Genomic DNA, 20,645 nt, shown 5'->3' on the forward strand with positions numbered 1-20,645 from the left:
TTGCATTCATAAATACGAATTGAAGATTACACATGGTGCTGGACCCTTCAGATTGCCTGTGTATGGGCATACTTCATTGGTGCAGTTGTGCCTTGATACACCACGGTGATGCTGTCATTACAGTTTTGAAAAATACCATTCTTCAGATAGTAGCATCTACCTTCTAAAACGTTTTTTAGAGGACACCATCTATATAAGATACATTAATTCAGGAAGTGGGAATTCTGCCGACATTTGTGGGAAAGGTAAGTGTGCGGGTGTACTGAGGCTTGAATATAGAAATGATGGTCTGCAGTCCTTCGCAAAGTACTTGTGTGGGCCAGGTGCTTCACTGAAACGGTTCTCCTATGGTACAGAAGAGACCTATTTCTTAGAAGAGTGTAGCTGAGGTACTGTTGTTGATGTATTATTCCATCACAGGATCGAATGCAATGGGGCATTATTCTCCTTTTTATTTCTCTGTGTTTTCTAGAGCTTGCTGTTGTTCATAGCTATGATGTACTTATTAAAACCAAACAGCTGAATCAACATATACCACATTCCTTCCTGGCTCTGCACTGTATGTTTTTTTTCATGCCCTTGTATGTTAGGCTGCAATATTTAATCTTTTGGCCACCATAGGAAGTTTTTGAACTGCTTCGTAAAAAAATATTTCCCCAGATTCTTTTTCTAATAGTGCTGGTGATGGAAGGGAGATGGCATTTTTGACAAGCTGTTAAAATATACTGTAAGAATTGGAAGACAGGATGAAAGAATAGAAAAGACATGCATGGACTGGGCTGAAATGATCCCACTTTCATAAAAAGACTTTGTGGCGTATGTAAGTGAACAAGAGTGCTTTAAATAGCAGTTTATAAAGCTGGTCAGTAAATTGCAACTATAAATCTTATGGTATTTAGTCAGTTCTCTACAAGCAAAAATTTGAATGGTCCTATAGATGCACTTTCAGTGACAGGGACGAGAGTTTACACATTTCTTATAAAGGTAGGCAACAGATACACTGTATATAGAGAGACTTTTTTTGTAGAAAAAACTGTTAGAAGAGCTGCTCCATACGTACTGCAAGGACTACTTAGAAATCAGAGGACAGTAAGAAGGCTCCTTATCAGCTGCGATACAAAATCCAGTATTTGTTCTTTTTTGCTGTTTTAAATGAAATCGGTGCTTAGTGTTTTTATTCACCAAGTAGCAGACCATCCTTTTTCTCCTCTATGGAAAAAAATTCAACATCTTCACTCAAATAATTTTAGAGTAGTTGGCAGCGCATTAGTGGTAGTGGTGGGGAAAGAAAGGGCTTTTGGAAGAAACTAGTGGGAATTACAACATGTATCTGCTTTATGTTGTGTTAAATTTTGGAAGGGCAAATCAAATCTCTGACTTCTCTGCACATGGGTGAACCATGAGGCAGCGGAACAAACACAGCTGCTTTTGCTGCCTGAGACCATGGGAAAGATGAGAGAGGCGCTTTCTGCATGTTATAAAAGTTTAAATTTGCTAGATGGAAAGCAGTACTTGGGAGGCAACGAGGAGAAGAGAAGGCCCTTTAGCAAGGGGAACTGCAGACTGACAAATATTAGCCAAAAGGTGACTCCTTTAAGCCTTACGAAGAGCTTCCTTTCACTCCTCAGAACAGTTTTTCGCCAAATTTCTTTCTATGCTTCTTTAAACTCATTTCTCTCATCAGTGTGTTTAATCTGCTAAATAGAAAAATTTTGTAGTTGGCTGTATAATGTTCTCAAATGTGTGGTGAAGCTGTGATTTAAATAAATGAGGTCTAAGGCATGTGTCTGAAGGTACAACTTGGCAGGATGTTGGTATAGTACAGGGGTGGATTTCTTTTTTGTGGAGTTTTGGATTTCTGTGGGTACCGTGTAAGAATTAAATATGGCAAAATCCTGAACAACAAGAGTAACCATACAAAACACCTGTGGAAGCAAGGAAGATAGCATTCTGTGCTGGAGTTCTGAATTTGTCTTTGTCATTCCTAAGCCTTTAAACTTAAAAGACGTGTAAGATAGCTGTTTCCTTTGAGATGATGAGGTTAAATGATTTCATACTCATGACATGGACTGGTAAGTGGCACCTTAGTTCAGAGTGCTCCAGGTCATTAACTTGGAGCTTCTCAGATTGCTCATCTCTTCCGATGTATTTGAAGTACTTGTGCATGGGAATTCTAATGTACGGTATTATTTTACTTTACCTATGTTTTTACTGTTGTATCTGCTCACTCTTATTCATGCAGTTTGATCCTGCTGGACCTTATGGCATCATTTTGATCTTGTAAGATCTGTGAAGGATTGTGTTCGAGTTTATTTTGCTTTTTGACGTGTATTTGTGTCTTTTTTTTAACACTCCATATTCACATTTGTAGTATGGTGGAAAAATATTAAACATGTTCTAATTTTCGTCAGAGAATTGGCATCAGGAAATTTGTAAAATAAATAACAAAAACGTGAGAGGCTTTTACTATTCATTCTTAGTGGCTATTTTTCAAGTAGTTAGCAGCTTCTCGTGTGAAAATATACACGTAGGATAGCCACTCACTATATACATTCCATTTTTAAAATAACAGATGTGTTTAGGGAAGACACTTTCTGAAAACAAACAAGTAAATGAAACTTGTAATGAATGAGGGAGATAAGTGGCGATTCTCTGTGTTCTGCAAAAGCAATGTATTTCACTTAGAAACAGAAAAGTTTGGGTTTTTTTGATATTTGCTGACTTGTCTTGCAGATATGAGACATAATTTGAGCAAAGAGGTATAGAGATATTTCTATTAATTGTGTTGACTGAGGTTTAATTTATGTTGGCTGAGGCTTAGCTACTGATGGGGGTACTTAGACACAAGTGTTGAACTGGTGCCCGTTTCTCTCTGTCACACACGCAGGGATAAATAAGGCGAACCACACAAGTAGCTTGCAAGTCCAAGGTCTGCAGGATGCGAGCGTTGGGGTTGTAGCAGCCCGTGCACACTTGCAGCTGTGGCTTTTTAACACGCGACCTGCGAGCCCCTGTATCGAGGGCTGACAGTCGCCTGCATGAGAGTTAGTTACAGATGGTGTGGCAGTTCAGTGGCCAAACCTGACCCAAAATGGGGAATCCATTTGAGTCTCTCATGCTGATTCTTCCAGAGACAATATGGGGTGTGTATGGTAGACCCAAAAATACTCTGTACTTCTTCAAAGCCAGAAAATTCCACAATCTGTGACTATTTCACAAATACTAATGGGACAGTCCTCACAGTGCAAAGTAAGAGACAGGAAAGTTTTGGCAAATGGAGAGGCTGAAGCTCAGAGATGAAATGAGAAAAATCAAGCCAAATCAGCTGAAAGTTAGGCTTGTTGCTAGTGGGATGATCCTTACTTTCTAGATGCTAACAAGTAAATAGCCATCTCTTCTGAAAAGAATTTGGTATTTTTCTGCAATATGTTTCACAGCGAAGAGCAAAAGCAGAGTCGTTTTTTCCTGCCACACCTCAGTTCCGCATTCTGTAATATCTTCTTGGCTTGAAATATTAACAGCCCTTTTCTGCTCGCAAAGTTGTTGTGTTGGTGCAGAAGTTATTATTGCCTGTTTGCTGTTGAGCTCTCATTCGTTGGGAGAGCTGTTTAAACCTGAACTGGGATGAATCTTTCAGGATAAATGTGGGCCTCTTCTTATGGGCAAGAGTGCACAAAACAAGAAAATTAGTATCTACCTTCTGTCCTTCGTGCACAATTACTTACGCCTCCAAAAAACACCTAGTGAAAGTGATCCAGTAGCATACCACAGGAAGTCTTGTCGCATTACACAGCAGTATTTTTTCCCTTTCTGCTTAAGCAGCGTCACCTGAGAATGTTCCTGTGATAATGGGTAGAATAGAAGAAAGGATCCCTTGGCTAAAGTGGACCTATAAGATGGATATTCTCATTGTATCACTGTATGGTAGAGTGTGCTTTCCCTGGGCAGTAGGATGACACGTGCTCTCTACGATGTCTTCCATCTATTAGTGTGAAGAGTGTAAACAAGCTGTGTGAGTCTGAGTTGGCCTTTTAGGAACAGAGAACAAAATAAAGCTATTTTACAAGAATACAAAAAAAGCCCAAACAACCTTCAGTGGCAGAAGCAGCCTGTTAAGGCAGTGGTTAGGACATGATATTTCAAGTGAGTGCATTGCTCTTAAAAAAGAGGCCAAAAGTTCTGAGGCCAAATGTAGTGTTGAGAATGCCAGGTATTGCGTTGGGTTTTTGTGTGTGGTTTTTTTGTTTCTTGGTTTTTTGTTTGTTTGTTTTGTTTCTTGGGGTTTTTTGTTTGTTTGTTTGTTTTTTCCTCCTTTACTGGTAAAGTTGCAGGGGTTAATGGTGCCAGGAGACTGGTTCTTTTGAGAATTTCTTGAGATGAATTCAGGCAGTATAGTTAGTTTCCTTGTGTGACCTGACCCTCAAGGTCACCTTAGTGGTAGTATCTCAGCTTAATGAGTTAATGAATTAAATGCCTTAATAGCTGTGAAGACTCGTCCCATTTTTTGTTATGATAGAATGCTGTATAACCTCAGGATTCTGCTGCTCGTTATTTGAAAAATAAAACCGTATTTAATTTCCTTGTAATTTCTAAGTATGTTCTAGAGACATGCATTGGTCTTACTGCTTTCTCTTTCTTCTCCTTTGAACTTGATGTAGTCAGAAATTCTGTATAGAAAAATAGATATGTAAATATGCTGAAAAAAAATCTATTCTGAGGTTAATGAAGGTTTAGTCAGAAAATGTTTATTCACTGAAAGTATTATAGAAAAAAATAATTGTGAAATGCAGAGGAAAAAGGTATGTTTTTCTCCATTTTTTCCCAGAAATCAGGAAAATGTAGCCTTTTAAGATAAATGGTTTAGTTCCAAATGCCAAGACCTTGCATGCTGTAATGAAAAAGTAAAGTAAAAGTTTACTTGTGTTGCATCATCGAGTTTACCTTTAATCTTTAGTTCTTTGACTCATCACATCCTGTGTGTAAATAGCTGTATAGTGTGCAGAACTTTTCACCAGCAGTTTAAACTAAAAAAGAATAAACCCAGCCCTGCACATGGCCTTCAGAGTAAAAGTGCTGGCAATCCACTGAGTTTCCACAGCTGATTTTTTTTTTCTTGCTGCATAAAGTAAGTAGAATTTTGTTGAATTCCGCCCCCCTCCTGTACTGAATTTTTCTCTACCCTGAAACCGTAGCAAAGTGGAGGGCAGGGGAAGAAACTATAAATGTTACAGTCAAGATCACCGTCTCTGCCACAAAGATGACCTCGAGGGCAGCATTTCGGTTACAACCAAGTACCGATAAGGAAACTTAAAAAATAAAAAAAACCCAAACCCAAAAAACCAAAACCCCACAAGAAAACAAGACAAAGTTTATATACATGTGACTTGGTGCCAGGTTTGTTTTTTTCAGAACTTCACAATTTCTTTGGCAGACACTTGTTAACCTACCTTTTAAGACTTTGGTTACCTGACAGTGTCAATTTCAAACACTGACTGCTGTATGTAATCCTGTTTATCAGTGAAAGTCCCTTCTCTTGGTGATCTAGTGCAAATAATGCATCTGTCTTGCCTAGTGTTTTTATAGAGGACTTTTGATTTTAAGTAATAATCTTAACCATTGCATGAACTCAAATTCATCTTTTGTAACATGATCAGGTGGCACTTGTCAGTCTCCTGCATTTGTGGGTTTATGGACTTCAATTAATGAGTCTGGTGTTTCCTTGTGCTATGAACTGCTGGTGGAGGAGGCTGGATTAAAACCAAAAGAGACCATTCTCCCAGCCAAGTGTGTGCATATGTTCAAAGGCAGAGATGATATACTTGCTAGTGGACAGAAAGTTTTCAAACAAAATGTTAATATTTTTATACTAAGGAGATCTGGAGCTCATTGGAAGATGCCTTCTGTGGCTCGAGATGGACTATTTGTGCTGTCAAAACTGCTTTTATCTTTAAAAGTCAATTAGGTTCAATTCATGTTCCAATACCAAACCCTGGAAAGTGAAATTATTTGCTGTTCCCTGGAGTAACTTTAGTTCTTTTGGTGTAATGGGATGGTGAGATTTATATGAAAATAAATTTTAATTTCTAATAAGGTAACCGTATGTTTTGGAGTTATTGTAATAAAGTGTCATAAATAATTCTGGTTCCAAAGAAATTCGGCCTTGCAACTGTCAGTTCTTATGTTAGTAACTTGCATTTGAATAGATTTACAATCATTGCTATTAAAGGAAAACAAACCTCTTTGTCCCTTCAGAGTGGCAAAGAAAACCCTACTCTGAGGCTGTTGGGATTTTTTTTTGTGGTTGTTCCAGTGGAGGGATTTGGGATGCTGTCTGCCCTTCAACCAATGCTCTTACAAATGCTGAGAAAAATTTGTATATAATGAGAAAGTTTTGCTTGGACCTGAATGGAAGCCACTTACCAGTACTTTTATACAAGTTGCTAAAAATTGTGCACTTAGCTCTTTAAACTGAGATGTTTAAAGATGTCCCCGTCCCTGGAGGGGTTCAAGGCCAGGCTGGAGGGGGCTTTGGGCAACCTGGTCCAGTGGGAGGTGTCACTGCCTGTGGCAGGGGTTTGGAACTTGATGATCCTTAAGGTGTCTTCTGACCCGAACCATTCTATGATTCTTTATGTTGAGGTTTTGCCTTTTTAACAATCTGGATCATAACCAAACTTGTTCAAAAGATGACATATATATGTGTCTGTGACGTGTGAGTGTGCGTACTCGCAAAACAGTTTTCCTATTGCAGCACAAAAAGCTTTCGTTCCCCTGGATCTGAGAGAGCAGCAGCTTTCTCAGGGGCCTGTGGAGTTGGCATGAAAACAGCAAGGACTACACTTAAATTGTGTTTTAGGCAATTTTGATGGAACTACTAAATGTGCGTTTGTGTCATAGGGTCCTGTCTTCCATTGACTTTCTGTGTTACGGGGCCCAGTGATGTGTTTGCTTTTAAATTTGACCTGTTGTTTTATCAGACAGGATAAGAAATGATCTTTTCTGGAGGCTGTTTTTCCTTCCTAGTAACAAAGACCATTAAGGATTAAAGTTGACTTTAAAATCTTTTGGGTTGAATACTGTTAAACAAGCTGTCTCTGAATTCTCTCTTGTATGCAGGATCATCAAAAACCATAGCTTCTACTGTGAGAAATATACAGAGCAGGCTCAAAAATAATAGTTTCAGTCTACGTTGCACAGCTGCTTTTACTGAGCTGCACACCCCGTGAATATTTGGGAGAAGCTGTGGGATTAAGTACTACAGCCAAGTCCAACTCGCTTCACTATCACGCAGCAGCAAGAGCAGTACATTTGAAGAACACGGTTTTAAAGCTCTAGCAAATGGAAATGTCAATCAACATAGGATAAGATTACTTTGGCTGTCTTTTTCTTTCATTATGATATCTGTTTTGTAAAGGACATCCTTACTCTAGAGTGTGTCACTAATTGTTTTTCACTGCCTGGAAGGTCAGTTCTTTTAAAAGGTAGCGGACGTTCACGATTTCAGTTGACAAGAAAATCCAATAACAGAAAGTATTAACTGAAAAACAAATGCCAGTAATGGACAGTACATATTTTCTGGATGGCTGAGCAAACATCTTGTCTGGCATGATTTGGGGAATATTTCTGCAGTGGATTCTGGTTATGGCTAGGCAATTGCTGCAGTTTTGGACAACTGTGTACCTGGAGTTAGATGGGTCCCATATAACCAAAAGTAATTCTGAAGTTAGCACCACTTCCACAAGGGGCTTGGACTACAAAACTCCAGAGGTAACCTCCAACCTAATTTTTGAAGGGATTCTACTATCTCTTATCCTGTCCTGCGTTTTGCATCAAGAGCTCTGGAGGGACATTAGATGCTGTTGACACTCTATGGTTAATGGTAGAACAACAGATCCAGTTTTGAGGCTGTTTAAATGCAACTGTAGGGTTGTCATGGGCAGGTGAGAAGAGGGAAGGATGGGCATTTGTCCTACAGCAAGATCTATTACAAACTGAACACCCTGTGTCCCCTGTCAGTTTTGGGAACACAGGAAAATCCTTGATTCATTAGAGGACCCCTGCGAAGGACTCAGAGGAATCTGATTTCAGCCGAGAGAGTGTTGAGCCCTGATGGATGTTGCTACAAAGAGGGTGAAAGTGAAAGGCTGGGGGAGAGGCTGGTTTTTGGGGAGCCAGGAAACTTACAGTGCCCAGGGTCTGTAAAACAGGTCACAAATACAGCAGCTTTGCTGCATCCAGAGGAGGACATCTACCCTGTGGATGTTTTGTGTTGACCAGTTGTATAATTAAAATTAAAAGCTTTGCCCTTCCTAAAGTTAGGGTCAAAAGGAAAACAACAAAAAAAAGGCAGCAAACCAACCAACAACCCCTTTCTCCCTACAACTGTTAATTTTATTTTGGAAACTACTGAAAGAAATTAAGTTCTTTTCCTTCAGCAAAAAAAACCCCAAATTTAAAAATAATCTGGTTCCTGATAAAAATACTTAATTTTTATTATTTTTAATAGAAAATTGGTTTTCCTTTGGTAATAGCATAACTGGGGCCTGTTCCAGTAAATATTATCTATTGCCTTTTTCCTTATCTATTTTGCTTCCAGTAGATGGAAACCAAAATTGGTTCTAAAAGTACAAGAGTCTCTAAATGCATGACAAATGTCAGTTTATACTGACACAATTTTTCCAACAGGATTTAGTAAGCACCTTCTACTGATATGGGTCTGGGTATTCAAAGCTAACATGCATATAAAAAAAAAAAGCACAAAAGTTAAGAAATTGTTGGAAAAGACGTTATTGCTAACCTAAGGCTTTGCTGCAGGGTTCACTCTCTGCTTTCTTTTTAGGCTTTCAGTGTACATATTTTGCATCCTTTTCTGGCATTTCTCCTTCTGGCTTTCGTTTGGATTAATTTGGAATTGAGTTGTCTACTGATTGCAGAGTGTGTCTGTATTAAGTGCAAACCATTCTGAATTTATTCAGAGGCACTGAGCTTTTGACATAATCCCGATGTAATGTAGTAGGGTTACACTGGTGTATAGCAATTAGAATAGATCTGTTTCTGCTCACCACTAAAATTAGGCATATTTGTTCTATATATTTGTATTAAGTTTTATTTTCAGATAATACATAAATTCCCTTGTTTTTTTCAGTGCAATTCATTTATGGAAACACATTTATAAGTTTAGTGAAGAAAAAAGACAGTGTATTTTCTTGGGGTATTGCATGAGGAGCTATATTTGAACTGAAACTAAAAATGAGTGCTTTGTCCAATTGTACTGTCTTAAAAAGCAAAGGAAGCTTTACTTGGACCTTTGTGGACGTAGGATCTGTCCAGTTCCTGGTATTTATCTGTGCAGGTTTCTCTGCTTTGGTTCGCTGTCTGGAAATTGGAATAATAATGTTAAGAAAATCCTTAGTTGTCTTGCTGGGGTATGGTGATGTTTACTGGATGAAGGCAATTGGTAAGGGACAGCACAATGATACCAGAAAATAGACTAAAGTAAGTGTAGAGAAGTAAGCAAACTGCTTTTATAGTAAGAAGTAAGTTTTTTTTTTCTCATTTTTATTTACTAAATATTATTGTCACCTGGGAAAAGACATTCTATAAAATATTCATGTACATATTTAATTTTTAGAAAGGTAATTCCTCTTAGTCTGTATGATTTTTGACAGACAAATCAATTTCATTTAGGTAGGTAGTTGCCTCTAAAAAAACCTCTCAGAAAGTGCATTTTCCGAGGACATCTACCTCTATTTAATAATTTGCATCTTTGTACCTGAATCTTTTTGGAGGCCAGAGAAGAGAGTTAAAAAAAGTTAGAAAGAGACTTTGATTCAAGTAATCAAAATTAGCACAGAAGTATGTACAGCATCTACAAAGATAACTCTTATATTGACGTTAGTTTCCTATTGATTTGGTGACTCGTACAATATTTTTAGTATTCACATTTTTTTTCCAAAAAGATATCTTACCATTTTTCCAGGTAATATATCTGTTCTTCATATCTAAAGGATGAATTTAAAAATACCCTTTGGGCGTTGTAGAAATTTTTTCACTGACCGTTCTTCTTAGTGCTTTCTTAATTTCTGCAATTTATTTCTAGATTAGACATCTCTGTTTTCCTTCTCACTATTGATAGTTTCTGGTTAGTTGCATTTTATTAACCTGACTTGTTTGGTATCGGTTCTGTTGAAGATGCTGCTGTATTAATGTTTTGTCCTGAACTCCCCTGCTGCAGCTGTATGTGCCTCAGAGCAGCTGTCCCTGTTAGGGATCACTGTGTTTCAGTAGTAGAAAATTATTTTCTCTCTATTTACAGGCTTCAGAAAGTGCTTGAAAATGATTAGGATGAAATTGGCTATATTAAATGTGTTAGGCTTAAATATTCTCAGTCCTAGTTGTGTTTTTTCCCTTGATCTGATTTCTTCAAATATGTTACGGGTGTGCTTAATGTGCAGTAAAACCAAACAAAAGAAATGCTTTCCTGTGAAACGTAAACTCCTGTTTATCTCTCATCTTCCTTTAGAATTGTTTACCCCTTGTCTTCATTTTCATTATTTTGTTTCCCTAATTCTTATGACTCCTATTTTCCCTTCAAGCTTTCACCAGAGAACTCATCTTTACATATTGGTAGCTATTAGCGCTGAGATAATGATATGAATACACAGTAGCATCTTCAGCCGTGAGTGTAAGTTAGTGTTGGCTCAGGGACACGCTGTGTTTTGCGAAAAGAGAGCAGGTGTGATTTGCAAAGAGTTTGCGCTGAGCAATTCCCGGTTGCCTTGGGGCTGGCTGTAGGCGGAGGCAAAGCAGGGGGTGTCCTGGGGCAGCAACCCTCCGTCAGGGCAGGTTGGCCATGGGCTTCCTCTCTGCTTTCCACGTGCTGGAAAGCCCAAGGTGCAGGGCTTAGTGCTGCTCCTGCTGCCCAGGGGAGAGACTATAAAGTCAGCCCTGTAGTCATGGTGGATGTTCCAAAAGTAGCTATTGCCATTCCCGCTTTCTTGGTTTCCTCGGGAGCAGATCAGCTGGGTCTTGGTTTCCTTTCCTTCCAGTCCCCCATCCGTAAGGTGGTAAAACTCCCTGTTGTGCAGAGTTGAGTCGCTGCTTCACGTTGTCATGACTGTGCTGTTAGTTGGCTTATGTGGGAAGCTGTGGCAGCCTGAAACTGGTGCTGGTGCATTCCCCTTCCCAATAGTAGGAAGGATCCTCTTTATTTCCTCTCCTCTTTACCACCAGAGTATGGGCGTTGTTTTCCATTGTGAGTGTCTTAGGCAAAAGGGGAAGAATTTTGCAGAACGTGCATGGCCCCATGTTGTAACTCAGCTGACCAAATGGAAAATTGGGCCAGGATATGGGAAGATGAAGATCATTGCTAGATGTTAGAACCTGTGTAACCAACAATCAGGCCCATTGGGACTCTTAAGACACTAGTCTTAGAGCTGCCAAGTTCATGCATGTGTATGCTTTTACAGTTAAACACTCTGTTTTCCTGGAATTATGTCTATTTAAGAACCACCATGTTGGTAATGAAAAGTTTCCTTCATTTCCTTGGGCACGTTAACCTTTGAATGTCAGGCCTCCTGCTCTGTTCTGGAGCTTGCTTTAACCTGTTGGCCCTCAGGTGACTTTTCTTTGCGTTGTGGCTTTCAGCCTGGCTTGCTGAAGCAGTGCTATTGTGAAAAGGTCAGCAGCAATCTGAAGCACATTCAGTTTGTGGAAGAACGTGAGGCACAATTTCCAGCCTTTCTTTCCTCTGAGAGTCAATTCAGAGCCTGGCGCTGTCACCTCGTGTGGTTTTCATCTGGCAGTTTTTCTGTACAAACAGTAATACCCGATTTGGCTAAAACACGACACGCCTTTGTGGCTGGTAGGGCAGCTGATGCTTGACAACACAGCAGCTGCAGGGCACCAACATACCTTCTAGTAATTAGCACCTTGCTGTTTGTGCTGTCAGTGCTGTTCTGCATTAAAGGCTACAAAACATTGGATATTATAAAGACGTACAGCTTCTGCCATACACTGTTTTGGTTGCCAGGAGCACTTAGTTTTATGGTGTGGGTACGCGGGGAAAGCGGCGACTCAGGCTGAGCGCTAACAGATTCTGTCAGTTGTTTCTTGGTGAGTATTGGCATTATTGGATATTCATTAATGTGCAACAGATGATAAATGTGGAGGCGGACTGAACCATCCTCTCCCATTAAACATTTGGAAACAAATGAATTTCAGGTGAGTAGAATTCTTCTATTCTCACAATATCAATAACTGGAACTCAGTTATATCTATTTTGCAATTTGCATAAATCTTGAAATGAACTAATGAGGAACATGGAAAAGAGAACTGTATCTTGGACCACATGGGAATCTAAATCAATATGAATTCCCCTGAGCTAGATCTGTTTTGTGCTAGGTTCCCATTGATTTTGTAAGCATTTTAGCATTGGCCATAATCAGCTTTGAATATAAATCATTTGCTGGTAGTTTCTCCTGTATTTTAATTAATTCTAAGGTGACCAACTTGAGAACTCTTCCTTTAACGTTATTATTAAAACAGAGACATTCTCACTTGTTTTTTTCACAGCCCTAATCTGGCTCCTGTGAAATCAGTAGGCACATTGAATTCTCAAGAATTGGTGATGCTGGGAAAAACCTGAGAGAGACAGAAAGTGTCAAAATTAGAAACTGCAACAAAATCAGATATCTTGAGGAAAAGCAACCCATTTGTAGTAAAGTATTTTCTTTATTTTAACCTGCCTGAGTTTTTTATTACAGTTGATAACTCCCTATCCTTCAAAGAAAAACCTAAGGGAGACTGAGGTGGTCCTTCTGGGACAGGAGAGTTGGGACAAGAACTTTATACCCTCATTCTGATTTAAGGGTGCAGGGGGCACAGAATCATAGAATGGTCCAGGCCAGAAGGGACCTCCAAAGGCCATCTAGTCCAACCTCCCTGCAGTCAGCAGGGACACCCCCAAGCAGACCAGGTTGCCTAGGGCTTCGTCGAGCCTCACCTTGAATATCTCCAGGGATGGGGCCTCAACCACCTCCCTGGGCAACCTGTTCCAGTGCTCCACCACCTTCACAGGAAATAACTTTCTCCTAATATCCAATCTAAATCTGCTCCTCTCCAACTTAAAGCCATTGCCCCTTGTCCTGTCACAGGACAAGGGCCTTAAAAGGCCTTTGTAAACAGCCTTCCTGTAGGCCCCCCTCAGGTATGAGCTGTCTGTTCTCTTTTAAATTGAATAGTTGAAAAAAAAAAAAAAATTTGAATCTATGACTTGGTTGATTGGTGCTTAAGTTGAAGAGATGATACTGAAATTGTTTTGTTGTGACATAAAAATAAGTATCCAACAACTAGCCTAAGAGCTAGCACTGTTATTCTTTGAAATATACGTATAGGAGTAGGAGGTCGTTTGGCTCGTGGGCAGAAAGACTGTATCATCTGTTGAACTGTTTGGAGCTGTGGGGATAAATTGAGTTAGGGCTGTCTGAAACTGTAGCAGCATCAGGTGCTATTCTTTGATATGCATTTAAACCCCAGGGGAATTTTGTTTGAACATGTGTCAGTTGTATGGCTTATCATAGGTCAGTTTTATGTAGCGGGCCATGTTAGACCGTTGCTTGGCTATATCAAGAAAAAAATGCTTTGGTTCTTGAAAAAAATGGAGAATATATTTTCATTGCAGTTGGTTTAACCAACTAGTGTGTAATGCTTAGTGGAATTGCAGGAGTACTGTGATCTTATGGTAGGGATATAGACAGGAAAAAGCCTTTATATGTATATAAGTGTGTGTGTCTATATATATTATGAACTTAACCTGACTCAGTGTGCTTGTGGTGTGCCACTAGACCTCCAGTGTTCTGGGGTTTGCTAGTTTTATGGTTAGCTTTCCTTAAGAGATACCGTTGCAGTTTTAGGGTAGCTGTAGGATGCCCTTGTAGTCTTGGGGTTGGTTTTTTTCCACTCATGATTAGATATATCAGTACGTGCCTTTATAGATCCCACGGCATGGGAAGGTCTAAAGGTAGAGGAGTTATATGTGCATATCTATGCACTGGCAGAAGGACTGAGGTGAGCCCGAGGTGAGGGTGGGATGGCGCTGCACAGAGGGGTTTCTGGTCTCAGGGACCCCCCACTCCCAGCCCCATCACATCATCATCAGGTGGGGCAATCCCAGAGGGTGATGTGTGAGGGGTGAGCGCGAGGGAAGGAACAAGGAGAGGGCAGGCAGGCTGGGCTGACTAGAAAGAAAACCTCCAGAGATGGACTCCACTAGGTCTGTAGGAACCTAGTCAGAAGGAATAAAGGCACCCAAAGTCACCTGCCACAGAAACATGCAGGTGTCCAGGTGATGAGGGGCTGCATGGAGTGTCTGAGCCTGTCACCCTGGCAGGAGGGCAGCAAAGATGGCGCCTGTGAGCAGGTAAATGATCTGCTCAGCCTCAGAAGGAGGGAGTGGGACCATTTGGGAATGTGGAAGGGAAATGGATTGGTGGAGCCACACCTGCCATCCTTAGGGAACAAACAACAGTTGGAGGCTCCAGGAGAGGCAGAGGATCCCCGGCCCTCTTGTCCCCAGGCAGAAGAAGGGCAACTATGGGGGGGAATGGAAGCAGGTACCTGCTCGGGGCAGCAGGAGAGTCCCCTCCAGACCTCCCCCACCTTCCCAGGTACAGAATAGGTCTGGGCTTCTGAAGATAGAGGATGAGGGAGTTGAGGATGCTGGTAAAGCCCCATCCAGGGGCTGCTGAAGCAGCCAGCTCCATGTATTAAGGCTGCTGCTGTGAGGAGCAAGAGGAGGGCAATAGTTCCAGGTGGTTCCATTCTGAGGGGGACTGAGGGTCCATGTGCCGGCCGGACCCTTCCCACAGGGAGGTCTGCTGCCTCCCTGGGGCCCGTGTCAGGGCAGAACCATTCCTGGCCTGACACGGCCCTCAGATTATTGCCCTCTTTTGATCTTACAGGCAGACAGTGATGAGTTAGAGAGAAGTCTGAGGGCAATGAACAAAGATTTCAGGGCCTTGGGATGACTTGTCAAGGGTTCGGGGGCACAAATTGTGTTCTCCTCTGTCCCTCCAGTTTTGGGGACTGATGGATGGGTTAACAAGAAGACCAGCCAGATCAATGCCTGGCTCCAGAACTGGTGCTACCAGCAGGGCTTTGGGTTCTTGGGCTGCAGTTTGATTTACAGGACACCGGGCCTGCTGGCAAAGGATGGGAAACCCTGTCCTGAAAGGGGAGAAGGGTACTAGGCCGAGAGTTAGCAAGGCTCATGGACAGGGCCTTGAACTAGAATGGAAGGGGGAAGGGGATAAAACCAGGCCCACTAGTAATGAGCCTGGGGGTAAGGGCCAAGGATGGCTGTGTAGGGAAGAGTGTGGCCGGTGGGTGGAGGGAGGTCATTCTCTCCCTTTGCTCTGCACTGGGGAGGCCACAACTGGAATCCTGCCTCCAGTTCTGGGCTCCCCAGTTCAAGAGAGACAGGGAACTGCTGGAGAGAGTCCAGCGTAGGGCAACAAAGGTGATGGAGGGATTGGAGCATCTCCCTGATGAGGAAGGGCTGAGAGAGCTGGGCTCTTTAGTCTGGAGAAGAGAGGGCTGAGGGGAGACCTTAGTAATGCTGACAAGTGTCTAAAGGGTGGGTTGAAGGAGGATGGAGCCAGACTCTTTTCAGTGGTTCCCAGTGACAGGACGAGGGGTAACAGGCACAAGCTGGAACATGGGAAGTTCTATTCAAATCTGAGGAAGAACTTCTTTGGGGTGAGGGTGGCAGAGCCCTGGAAGAGGCTGCCCAGGGAGAGTGTGGAGTCCCCTTCTCTGGAGATCTTCAAGCCCCACCTGGATGCTCCTGAGTGATGTGCTCTGGGCAACCCTGCAGGGGATTGGCAGGGGAGTTGGACTGGATGGTCTCTAGAGGTCCCTTCCGACTCTGACAATTCCGTGATTATAACTGCTTGTATTTCTGCAGTGTCTGGGGCTTATGTTTTTGGACACAGGCTATAACTGTGATTCAGATGTATGATGAAAATAGGATTTGTTTTCCAGGAGGCTTTATAACCTAAGTATAAGATGAGACCGTGTTTCAGGTAGGAGGAAAAAAATGCAGGAATGTGATTTGAAGCTGAAATCCTAGAAAAGCTTCCTTTTTGCTTAAGTAAAATCATGCTTTTTTGAAGTGAGTAGTTTCTGCTTTAAAATTTATTTTTGTAAACCTAGAATGATTCTGTTGACATGCATTGGTTGTGGTGAGTGGAGTAAGGCAGAGGCATCTCTGAAAAGTAGGAATTGTTAGTAAGTTCATACTTCAGTGAGACCTGTCAGCCTCTACGACAGACTGTGCCCCAGGTGAAGAATTGTTGCCCAGCGTAAGATGAGATCTCAGCAAGGGTGTCCTCTCTCCCTGCTCCACAGGGTGGGCAGTTGCTTGAATGTAGCAGTGGCTCATTCCCACCCAAGGGAGAGCTGTGGTGTGACATGCAGCCTCGTGTCAAACACTGTCAGGAGGTAACAACAGGAAACCACGGGCACCTGGAAAAATGGAAAAATGTGGAACTGGTTGGAGTCCATCTCTAGGTGAACCCAGTTGTCGGGGCTTTTAGGCGTCATGGGAAAGGATTATTCCAAGGAGGTTGAGAAGGGAATGATATGCTTGGGGTGGTACTGTTAAAGCAGAACTCATCTCCCGTGCAATGGGACAGAATAAGTGATTGTGCTTGTTGGGTTTTGTTTTTTGTGGGGTTTTGTTTGTTAGTTTGTTTTTTTGTGTGGTAATGTATTGTCAAAGGTGACTGTCATGATTTGATTCTAGTTGAGAGTCAACCTTTTGTCACTAAGTGAAATTATAGGGAAAACGGGAAGAAACATGATAGCCCTTGAAACTGAAAACAAACATGATAGAAAATGGCAAATCAGTGAAGGAGAGTGTAGAGAAGGTAAGATTAAATCTTTTCTTTCATCTAAATCATGTAAACTTAAACTCACACATTGACTTGTGTAGTTTCATGTGATAGACCTGAAGAAAAAGCTGAGAGCAGGGCTGCTAGGTGCTGTGTGATACATCCTTTCTGTGTGTTTGCTCTTCCCTGCTGGCCACGGGGGAAGAAACTAGAGCTGAAAGCTGTTCCCTGGTACCCTTCTGCTGACTTCTCTGATACGAGAAGTAGTGTTGGTTAGAATGGGGAGGACTTCTCTGCTTCACCCAGCCTCTTGATTTCTTTAGCACTTTGGGGCTCTGGTGTTCAGCTCAGTAGCCTGTACACCGTTAACTTTGTTGCTCATGAGATAATGTGATAATTGTGTGCTGCCATGATAGTATATACATGGATGAAGTATGATTTATTGAAAGTTTTATCAGCCTCTTCCTGTGAGTATCTGGCACCGTAGTGCAAGAGAACCACGGAACAGAGTCCTCAAGTAGTGAGGCAGGGATTACGCTTGGGTTGCAGCTGTGAAGTATTGAATTGAACATTGCCTGAAGAGTTTAGATGAATTTTGTCTTAAATGCAGTGTTCTGTTCTCATGTTCCTCTGCACTTAGAAGCCAACTCTCTTAATATTTAATGATCAAGGCTGTCTTGAATGACATGTGAATAGTGAGATGTAAGCATGAGGATAAATGTTAGTGTATGTTCAAATCATTATGTTCTTCACAGCTCGTGTGTTGCTCATTTCCATTAAATGTCTGCAAGTATCTCACACCAAGTTTCATGCATTTCCCTCCATTGCCTTTTTTACCCCTGTAAAAGAATAAGTGATGTTTAGTCATTAACTCAAAGTAACTTCTTTGTGATGAGGAGGAATTTTGCAGGATGTTAATAAAGTAAATGTGAATGTATCATGAAAATGTTCTAAGCTTTGATTATGTGAGTTGCTTATTTCTGAGAAGAAGCATCATCCGTATCTGCATGCATACTCATACATATTTATACACTAGTATATTTTAGATGTTAGCTACATCTGTACCTTTAGGCTGTTGTTTTGTCTGTTGTCATCATGTTACAATAATTAAAACATCAGAGAAGCAAACAAACAGAACCTCATTTTAGTGTAATAGGGCTTATGATGCCTAACAGATAGAAGTAATTAATTTTTGCATGAGAGGCATACGATGGGAATGCTGTCAAAACTGTACACTAGCCAAACTGTATGTTGAGGAGGTACTAAGTACAGGTGAACTGGGTGGAACTTAGTGATACAGGACACATTTAGGTTTTCTTGCTTGTTCCTGCCCAGTATTTTGTTGTACTAAGACGCTGTATTTGTCACATTTGAGCAAAGCCTCGTTGCTCACCAGTTGCCTTCATTGCATTCTTTGTGAAATTCTCACTTACTGCAAATGGTATCTTTCCTTTCAAAAGGTGCCAGTCACGTTTTTTTCTAAATGTCTCATCAAACTGGATGCAAACCCCAGGCTCTCACAGTGTGACTGACTTGATTTGTTTGGACAGGTTGGCTATGTAGACTCTCCATCATTTTTTATTTTTTTGGTAGGCTTCTTGATTTTAGCTGAGATTTCTGAGAACTTTGCTGTGTCCTGTGATGAGCAGATACTTTCTCTGAAGCTTAGGTCAGCAGTTTTAGTCACTGGCCCTAGAACTAGAAGCAAATAGTTAAACATTCTGCTTTTCACTGTGCTTGTCTTACTGTCTGTAGGTGGGTGTGGTGTGCGAGTTGAAGAGCTATTTACAAGTGGTTTAGGCAGAATACAAATACTTTCCCAAGCCTTTTAGTATTATTTTTCCATTGACTGCGCATTGACGTTATTTTTCTGATGTGTTACTTTTCAAAGTTACTGAAAAGTCTCTCCACGGGCTCCTTAAATTCCACTTCCAGTGGAACCAGAGCTCAGTGTGGTCCAACAAAAGCGGCAGCTGATTGCTGGGGCCCAGCATTGTTGTGTTGCCGCAGTTCCCTCCATGCTGGATCCCAAGAACGCGTCTCCCAGGGTACCTGGAGTCCACTTCACAAAGCGGTGACGATACAGTGACTTGCCAATTGCCACAGGGACAGGAGCAGTGCTTGCAACCAACAGATTAAAAAAAATATAATAACCTTGTCTCTGCTGTTAGCAAAGCACATGAAAAAGTGCAGTATATGTAGAATAAATTATATGGACTCACAAAAGAAAACTGTCCTTAAGAGTATAATTGGCAAATGCTGATGGTTTTTGGTTTTTTTGTTGTTTTTTTTTTTCCTGACAAAAAATTCAGCAAACACTCCATGAGTTATTGGACATGATTAAAAAAACCCGGCATGGCTCTTTTGAGTCAGTAAGGCAGACTTGAATCAAGTCATCTAAGATTTATTATGACACTTCCAATGACAGTAATCTGCACATCTCTGGTGACAGCCTGGGGCATTGAATATTGATTTAATTGAACTTAAAAGTCCCATGGGATATTGCATTTAAGGTCAGCAAATGAGGTTTTTGTGTGAATGTAATATATTGTAAGAAACTATTGTTAAAATCGTAACAGGGCTTCTCTACTGCTTTACTGACAGTTTCCTGATGGGGCAGTTGGAATGAAGTCATTCCCAGTTTTAGTATATATTTCTATCTCTTCTCATCAGTGCATTATTCTAGTATTTTGAAACATGTGAGTCCAGATTTTTTTAAAAAGTCTACAAAAGTTTGTGTGGTGATTTTAACAATCTCTGGTATTGTTTCTCCAGAGGGATGAAAGGGCTCGCATCCCTCTTAGGACCAAACTGTTTATATCCAGGAAATGCTGTGGTATAGTTAAATAACAGCATCCTATATGAGGAGGAGAAAACAGTCCAGTTTTTCTTGGGTACAAATAGTGCACCAGTTACAGCAAGTGATGAAAATGAGTGCAGCATAAGGGAACGTACAATTCTCCTGTTAGAGACCAGCTGTCAGTCCTTTTCCCTTGCCTTGGTAAGTGCCTTGACCACTGGCCTTACTGGGGAAATTTCCCTCTCTCCTGATGAATCTTTTTATGCACAAACATAAAGCAGTTTGAACTTTGCCTGCAGACAGGTTTGCTCTGAGTGTTGGGATGGTGGCCAGGGAAATGGCAGTGTGAATCCTCTGAAGTGAGGAGTGACCTGGGCGCTCAGTGTGTCTGAACGCATTTCATGGTTGGGCTGTTGCACAAAGGGAAGAAGCTGCTTCTTTCTCCTCTGTCTATTGGGGGGAGAAAAAAAAAAGAAAAAAAAATTAAAAAGAAGGTTGTCACCTTTTGCGAGAGAGAGAGAGGATCAGTCCCTAAAGATACTTCAGCTCTTAATCTTAACTTTAAATCCTTAAATTCTCATGACTTTAATGGGTGTTTTAAATGCTTAAGGAGGAATTAGGAGCCTGTACACTTGGGCCCATTGTGCCTCCGTTCTTGGGAAAATGTGAGCTGGAGGCAAGTGTCTTGCTGCCGACGGGAGTGAGGCCTGTAAGCCTGGAGGAGAGGTGGGATTTGAGAGAAACCCTTGCCATTACATTTCTTTGGTCAACTAACATGGGCAGCTTCCTGCTGAGCAGGCTCGCTGCTGTGGGTGCCGTGCTGTGATTTGCCTCACTCTTATACACGGACCCTGGGAATCTACCTCAGGGGTATAGATTTTGGTCTAAGAACCAGACACCTGTACATTTTAGGGAGCTCAGAATAGTTATGTGGGAGTTGTGACCTCTAAAAG

The 20,645-nt window shown here is 41.3% G+C and overlaps 1 protein-coding gene across 1 annotated transcript in view; it reads left to right on the forward strand.

Moving 5' to 3' along the window:
- NELL1 (neural EGFL like 1) overlaps positions 1-20,645 on the forward strand; it is a gene marked incomplete at its 3' end in the record, with an annotated part of 158,144 nt that overhangs the window by 96,437 nt on the left and 41,062 nt on the right. The gene's annotated exons all lie outside the window — the stretch shown is intronic.

The sequence above is a fragment of the Calidris pugnax genome, unplaced genomic scaffold (genome assembly GCF_001431845.1).
Source record: "Calidris pugnax isolate Ruff unplaced genomic scaffold, ASM143184v1 scaffold183, whole genome shotgun sequence".
NCBI lineage: Eukaryota > Metazoa > Chordata > Aves > Charadriiformes > Scolopacidae > Calidris > Calidris pugnax.